The sequence below is a fragment of the Danio rerio genome, chromosome 7 (genome assembly GCF_052040795.2).
Source record: "Danio rerio strain M-AB ecotype USA chromosome 7, GRCz13ab, whole genome shotgun sequence".
Taxonomy (NCBI): Eukaryota; Metazoa; Chordata; class Actinopteri; order Cypriniformes; family Danionidae; genus Danio; species Danio rerio.
The window spans coordinates 9746024-9754513 of NC_141027.1; the positions used below are offsets into that span (position 1 = coordinate 9746024).

Here is an 8490-nt window from a genome sequence, read left to right on the forward strand (position 1 = left end):
TGCAGAAATAAAACAATAACAGAAATAATAAATGTAGCTGCCCTCGAACCATAAAACAATGTCAATGTGAAGGGGAAAAAAGAAGGCTGGTATAACAACGGATCTCTGTACATGCTAAAAGGGATAGTTCACCCAAAAATGAAGCATTTACTGTTTTTTTTTTACCTTTATGAGTTTATTTCTTCAGCTGAACAAATGAGAAGATATTTTAGGGAATGCTGGAATGCCATTGACTTCCATAGTATTTTCTATAGTTTCCTACAACTATGTGGACACCATTGTACATGTCGCTGTCAATTTTACATTGTCCTGTCGTTGTATTTTGCATAGTCTGTATTTTGTACTGTCTGGAGCCAGCACCTACACTTTTCACTCATCATAGCACACGTGCTGCTGATGATGCGACAATAAAAGTGATTTGATTTCAATTTTAATTCCTACTATGGAAATCAAGCAAGCAGCAGTTTTCACAATATCTTCTTTTGTGATCAACAGAAGAGAGAAACTCAAATAGGAGCAAGTGAAAGATGAGTAAATGATGACTTTTCATTAGATCTATTCCTTTAAAAACAGCGTATCCTTAAAAACGACCCCAGTTTTTAGGTCCAGAAATGAAACAATAACACAAATTATAAATGTAGCTGCCTTCAAACCATGAAAACATTGTCAATGTGAAGAAAAAAAGGAGGCTGGGAAGACAACAGATCTCTGTGCATGCTTAAAGGGCTAGTTCACTCAAAAACGAAGCATTTACTTTGTTTTTTTTAACCTTTATGAGTTTATTTCTTCAGCTTAACACAAGAGAAGATATTTTAGTGAATGCTGGAATGCCACTAATGTCCATAGTAGGAAATAAAAATACTATGGAAATCAAGCAAGCAACATTTTTCAAAATATCTTCTTTTGTGTTCAACAGAAGAGAGAAACTCAAATAGGAGCAAGTGAAAGTTGAATAAATGATGACTTTTAATTTGATGTATACCTTTAAAAACGGCATAAATGACCCCATTACAGTTTTAGAGTCAGAAATTAAACTTTAACACAATTAATAAATGTAGCTCCCTTCAAAAAACAAAAAATAAATAAATAAATAAAAACACAATGATAATGTGAAGAGGAAACAAAGGAGGCTGGTAAGACATCGGATCTCTGTGCATGCTTAAAGGGATAGTTCACCCAAAAATGAAGCATTTACTGTGGGTTTTAAACCTTTATGAGTTTATTTCTTCAGCTGAACACATGAGAAGATATTTTAGTGAATGCTGGAATGCCATTGACTTCCATAGTATGAAATAAAACAATAGGAAAGCCAAGCAATCAGCATTTTTCAAAATATCTTCTTTTGTGTTCAACAGAAAATAAATACAAGGTAAAGATGAGTAAATGATGACTTTTTATTTTATCTGACTTCCATAGTAGGAAATAAAAAAACACTAAGAAAGCCAATCAGCATTTTTCAAAATATCTTCTTTTGTGTTCAACAGAAAATAAATACAAGAGAAAGATGGGTAAATGATGACTTTTCATTTGATCTATCCCTTTAAAAACAGCATATTACCCTTACAAAATGACCCCATTACAGTTCTAAAGCTTGATCTCAAGCTACCGACAACCTCCCAAATTAATCACGCTAGATTGCTGGGTGTGTTTTGCATTTCTGTCCTTTAAAACTTGGTTTTGCGTGGGAAACATGTACAATTGCATGCATGAGAGTAATTGTGAAATACAGTACATATGAATTACACTCCTTTTGCACAATCCATGACTGTAAATAAAAAACCCCTCTGTAAATGGCTTAATAATAACGACGAGAGATCCCTCTAACGTCTCTATCTCCAGATCTGTTCTTTATTTCCATATATACGCAAAGCTCTGAGCTATTGAAATTACTTCAGAAACACAGGATATGTTTGCAATTAGCAATCACAAGCGATCGAAAAAACATTACTTCACTCACATCTGTAAAATTTCATTCACTCGAATGAGGAAAACTAATATGATCTGGCAGTGAAAAACCAACGCAGGCACGGCTTTAATTACGCAAAGCCGCAGTATTGTGATACTGTACTGAGAAACAAACAACAGAGAACAGTTCTAATAAATAGATAGATATCTCTGGGAAACATCCATACACACACACTCATACACTACGAACAATTTAGCCTACCTAATTCACTTGTATCGCATGTATTTGGACTGTGGGGGAAACCGGAGCACCCGGAGGAAACCCACGCAAACGCAGGGAGAACATGCAAACTCCACACAGAAACACCAACTGAGGTTTGAACCAGCGACCCAGCAACCTTCTTGCTGTGAGGCGGCAGCTCTACCTACTGCGCCACTACGTCGCCAAAATTCGACACAGAAATGCCAATCGACTCAGCTGAGGCTCGAACTAGCGACCTTTGTGCTGTGAGGCGACAGTGCTACCCACTGCGCCACCACTCCACCTTATATATGTTATATTTATATATAAATATCATATTTGTTTTATGGTTCTTCAATTTTTTTCCTGTTAATTGGAATTTAATTTAATATTTTCCCTATCAAAGTCACATTTTTAACCATGTTATTTTGTTACATTAGTTCCAGTTTTGGCTTTGGCACTGACCAATGTATATTTACATATAACTTCTCTATATTGCATCCTATAGAGAGTAAATAATTTAAATGAGGATATATAAGGGAGCACTTATTTATTCTGGCCACCGTAGAGAGGCTCATAGCCGGCCTGGTGAAAGGGATGGTCCTTTTTTCTTAAAATATGGACCTTTTTGCAGTTAATAGCCCTATTTTAGGTTTAAATACTTTTTAAGCACTTTTTTTTGCTGGATTAGCTTGTCAAATGGTCATCCACCACACTTCTTGATGTACTAAAAACATGTCTTAAAGATTTAGAAAAAAAATAAATGAGAATAAAAACTTTTTTTAATAAAACAAATATATTACATCATTAGAAAAAAAAGATGCTGGTCAAGTTTTAAATTAAAAACTAGCCTATTGTTATTTATTAGGCAAACACAATCTAGCCAGCACATTCAACTTTCCTCAGTCACGCTGAAGCAACAGCCAAAGAGGATTGCGCTTGGTCTTATGGCCCGTTTCCACTGAGTGGTACGGTATGGTACGGTTCGGTTTGGTACGCTTTTATGGCCGTTTCCACTCTCAAAAGCGTACCAAACCAAACCCACCGCACCCTTTCGAAAGGGTACCAAACGGGAGAAAGGGTACCAAAAGGTGGAGCTACACGTGCAGCTGAACGCTGATTGGTTACAGAGATACGTCACGAGCTCGTGGAGCTACACAGAACGTAAACAAAGTAAACGCCATGTTTTTTTAAATACAAATCCAAGACATTACATGGAAATACTATATGCATATAATAACCAGCCATGGATGACCCGGGCTCAAACAAACGTTGCCAAGAAGAAAAATCTACCATGTCCTGTTGTTGTTTTACAAGCCCGTCTAAAAGTGCGAGCGGTATTTGCTTTCTTCCTGGAGTTCGCAATCGCTTCTATATTTGATATAACGAACTTCTTGAGCTGATGATAATAACGTGAGTGCGATTATTGAAGTGTCTCCGTCATCTGATCCATTCAGAAAAAAAGGACAAGCGCGAGAGTGAAGCGAGAGTGAAACGCGGAAAAAAAAGAGAAGCCGTCAAAACACAGGAGCAAAAGTGTTTTAGCAAACTGAATCATGAACAAACTGCCATGACTATCTTTGCCTTTGGACTATTATAAACTGTGAATGACAAAATGACTCTCTAACAGAGCTCACATGTGCTGGTGAAGATACAGATGAGAGGTTTGTGCTGACTGTGGGCTATATTGTGTGTGTTTTTGAACTCAAATAAGTACTAAATGTTTGCTGTGTGTAGTTTTCTGTAATTAATAATATATCAGAGACCATAAGGGGCTGTATGTGTTCATATTTGTTGCATTTATGTATTTATTTTATATAATTACAGACGTTACAGTAGCCTATTACGCACTGTCATTGATCTGCAGTTATAATCAAATCATGTTCATAGAAAAGTTAGTAATAAACATTTATAAGCAAGTATTTATGTGCATAAAGCATCTGTTTTGTGAGAAGTGCTGCTCATTATATGTGAACGACCCGTACAGCTTTACTGTAGACATCTATTCGAGCGAGCAAGACGTAGACTTAAACTTTGTCATACACCACGCCCACCAAAAGGGTACCCTTTGTGGTGGAAACGCAAGCCTGATAAAGGTGACCTGTACCGACTCGAACCGTACCGTACTGTACCAGTCAGTGGAAACAAGGCATTAAAGCCTTCTTCGATGGTTATCTTCACAATCTATTATGGCATAGCAGTCAAAATAGAACAAATGAGCTCATGTATGGGACAAATTCTGGACCTTTGTCAGTGAGGGGAGGGTCTTTCGAACCACCCGACCCGAAAGGGTTATACATAATTCAATCTCGACTCAGCTAAATTCTTGTAATGCCCTCTATGTGGGTATTAGTCATACCTCCATTACTCGTCTGCAGATTGTGCAGAATGCTACTGCTCGTTAGCTGACGGTGACACACAAACGGGAGCACATACTGGCTCCCTGTACAGTTTAGGATACATTTTAAGATTCTAGTTTTGATGTTTAAATGCTTAAATGGACTAGTACCAAGATACTTGTCCTTATTAACCCAATTGTACACTCCATCAAGGGCACTTAGATGTGCTGCTCAGCTACTTTCGGCTATTCCACACCCAAGGTTAAAAACAAGGGGGGACTGTACCTTTGCAGTGGTGGCCCCCAAACTCAATAATTTGCCTCTCCATGTTATGCAGGCCACAACCCTTTCTGTTTTAAATCTAGTCTTAAAACCCATTACTCTTTGGCTTTTAATACAATATGAGAGCCATGTGTCTGTTGTGTTTGTCCTTTGTTTTAGACGGTGTATGTGTGTACAGCACTTTGGTGAGCACTTGTTGTTTTTAAAATGTGCTTTATAAATAACATTTGACTTGACTAGATTCATTAACAGAGTGGTAAATACTACAATATAAACAGTAAAATACACTTTACTATAGTATGGTTCAAAAACACTATAGTATTCACAATATCATCTTTATTTTCATGAGTGCTGTGGTGTATTGTAGTGTATTACGCCACACATTTTGGCTTAAGATTTGGATCATTTAAAAAATAGCTTTCCTATAACGCGAAACAACTATAATCCAAGTCAAATTGCTTTCTCGAAGACATCTAAATCCTAAAGTATGATCTATTAATTGAGCAGAGCCCAAGATCAGACCACCGCGTCGACGCCTCACACCTGCGGAAGTGTTTGACAAACGCATTCAGACAGGCGTGACAGATTATGAACACTGCGAGTGTGTGACGTGAATGCAAACACAGCGCAGCCATTATCATCGATGAAGTGTGCATAGTTTCATACGGCTGCATGTGTGTATAATTTAGCATACGCTCGTTCTGGGATTCAGCTGGACAGAAATAACAGTTCTGTTTGAGCTCAGTTGGGTCATTTCTTCTGTTCATCCTCAGCCTAAATCATTCAGACTGAGAGCTTTAAAACAACTGAAAGCATTTGCAGTAAGAGTATTTGACAAGTGAGATACTGTAAATATACTGTAGTAATTTATAGTAAAAACTATTGTGTTTACTATAAATATACATACAGTTAATAACTGTTAATGAATATTACAGCATAATAAAGTATAAACGATTATATAAACTGTAGTGTGGCTTAGATCAGGGGTTCCCAAACTTTTCAGTCTGCGACCCCCAAAATAACAATGCCAGTGACTCGCGACGCCCAATATCCTCTGAGGTGGTTATAAATACAGAAACCTTGCATGCAATGTCGCAGACACACCAATTAAATTTGTGTCAGTGTTTTAAATGTGCCAGAAAGTATAACCAGATGTTATAAAATCAAAATGCATCTGACGCTATTGCTGCCTTTAATATAATGTAATTACCCCAGGGGTCGCAATCCAATAGAACTAGTAACTATAAGCTACTATAGCAACTATATAGTATATAGTAACTATAAACGACTATTTTTATTTTCAGTATAGTTATGGATAAAAATGTTTAATTCTTATGGTTTAATAAAAATAAATAGATTTTTGGAAATCACCAGGCGACCCCCCTTCATTGCCCCGCGACCCCTCGGGGGGTCCCGACCCCCACTTTGAGAACCACTGGCTCAAATTATACTACAGAAAACTCCCACATGAAGAACAAAATACTATTGTTGTTTACAGTAAATACTACAGTGTTTTTAAACCATATTGTTGTGAAGTACTTGAATTAATATGCTGTGGCAATTCAACAGTTGCAATAGTATCAGAACCATTATAGTTATGTAAACAATTTACCTCATACACTCTCAGAAATAAAGGTACAAGAGCTGTAACTGGGGCAGTACCTTTTCAAAAGGTACAAATTTGTACCTAAAGAGTCCTTAGTGGTACCTCAAAGGTACTTATCAGTAGCCAATTGCACCTAAAATGTTACTTTGAAGTACTAATATGGACTTTTCAGGTACAAATATGTACCTTTTGAAAAGGTACTGCCCCAGTTACAGCTCTTGTACCTTTATTTCTGAGAGTGTACACAATAGTTTAATGCAAATATAGAGTACAATAAATACTACAATTCCCCACTGTTATTGTCATAAAAAAAAAAAATTATACTACAGTATTCATTACAGTTTATCCGTTCACTTGTCGAGACTAGACTTCCGTATGGTATCAGTGGTAAAAAATAAAAAATAAGCAGTAAAAATAAGCTGTAAAATACATTTTACTATAGTATAGTTCAAAAACACTATAGTATTTACTATGTCGTTTTTATTATCATGAGGGCCTTGGTGTATTGTAGAATATTTGTTTTGTTTATAATTGTATCGTAGGTAATTTGTTTATATTACTATAGTTGTTGCATCACCATTACTAAAGAATTACCAAAACATTATAAAACATATATTTTACTATAGTATGGATCAAAAAACTAGAGTATTATTACTATAGCTAGTATTTTTATGCTATCTATCTATCTATCTATCTATCTATCTATCTATCTATCTATCTATCTATCTATCTATCTATCTATCTATCTATCTATCTATCTATCTATCTATCTATCTATCTATCTATCTATCTATCTATGCTTGTGTCAAAAACAGACACAACATTATAGATATAGGTAACTTTAGCCTTGAAAGGAATTAGTTTCTGGTTGAAAATACAGCGAAGACGAGGTGAACCCGACTTTAACTATTATATAAACTGTAATACATACTTTAGTACCCGAAATTTTACAACAAAAAAAAAAAAACTCCCAACAAAATACTATAGTTATGTATGGTAAATACTACAGTGTTTTTAAACCATACTGTTGTGAAGTACTTGAATTAATATGCTATGGTAACAACAATTATAGGTATGTAAGGAATTCACATAATACAGTAGTTTTCTGCAAGCACTGAGTATGTTAAACTACAATTCACCACTGTTATTGTCTTAAAAAGTTCATTAGTTAAGACTAGCCTAACACATGGCAATCATTAACAGAGTTATGTACTGTAAAATACACTTTACTATAGTATGGTTCAAAAACACTACAGTATTTACTCTATCATTTTTATTTTCATGAGGGCTGTAGTGTATTGTAGTATATTATACCACAAATTTTGTATAAACAGTTTTGTTTATATAAAATAATTACCAAAACAGATTAAAACAAGCATTTTACATGGATGAATAACACTACAGTATTTGTAATATATATTACTATAGCTAGTATAGTATTTTTATGCTATATATTATAGCCTTAGTGTCAAAAAAACAGACACAACATTATAGATATAGGTAACTTTAGCCTTGAAAGGAATTAGTTTCTGACTGGCAATACTGAGAAGACGAGCTGAACCCAACTTAAGAGACATTGAAAATGGAAAGTTGAATCAATCTATCTATCTATCTATCTATCTATCTATCTATCTATCTATCTATCTATCTATCTATCTATCTATCTATCTATCTGTCTGTCTGTCTGTCTGTCTGTCTGTCTGTCTGTCTGTCTGTCTGTCTGTCTGTCTGTCTATCTATCTTCCAATCAGAAACAAACACAATGTTATCGATGTGGGTAACTATCTCAAATGGTGTCAGAGTTTAATTTTCTGATTTAATTTTTCATTTTTACATTAAAAGTTACTTTAAAAATATTATATAATAAATGAAGTACAAATTCCAAAAACAGAGTCTTGTGCAATACTTTTGATGTTTTTCTGAACATTTTGATACTGGTTTTATTGTGTGATTTCATATGCTTGAATTGTTTAATTCATTCGTAAGGGTAATTTTATTTTATTGAAAAATTAAGCCTTGTGCAACATAAAGGGCACATATTTATGCCTATCTGACCTATTAGCTAAACTATAACATGGGCAAAGAATTGAATTAGTTTGAAACTGAATGTCTAAAGA

At 35.1% G+C, this 8490-nt stretch overlaps 2 protein-coding genes across 4 annotated transcripts in view; one reads left to right on the forward strand and one right to left on the reverse strand.

Annotated features, from left to right (window-relative positions):
• Positions 1 to 8490, forward strand: part of pcsk6 (proprotein convertase subtilisin/kexin type 6) — an 884625-nt gene that overhangs the window by 751150 nt on the left and 124985 nt on the right. The gene's annotated exons all lie outside the window — the stretch shown is intronic.
• Positions 1 to 8490, reverse strand: part of aldh1a3 (aldehyde dehydrogenase 1 family, member A3) — an 87336-nt gene that overhangs the window by 73096 nt on the left and 5750 nt on the right.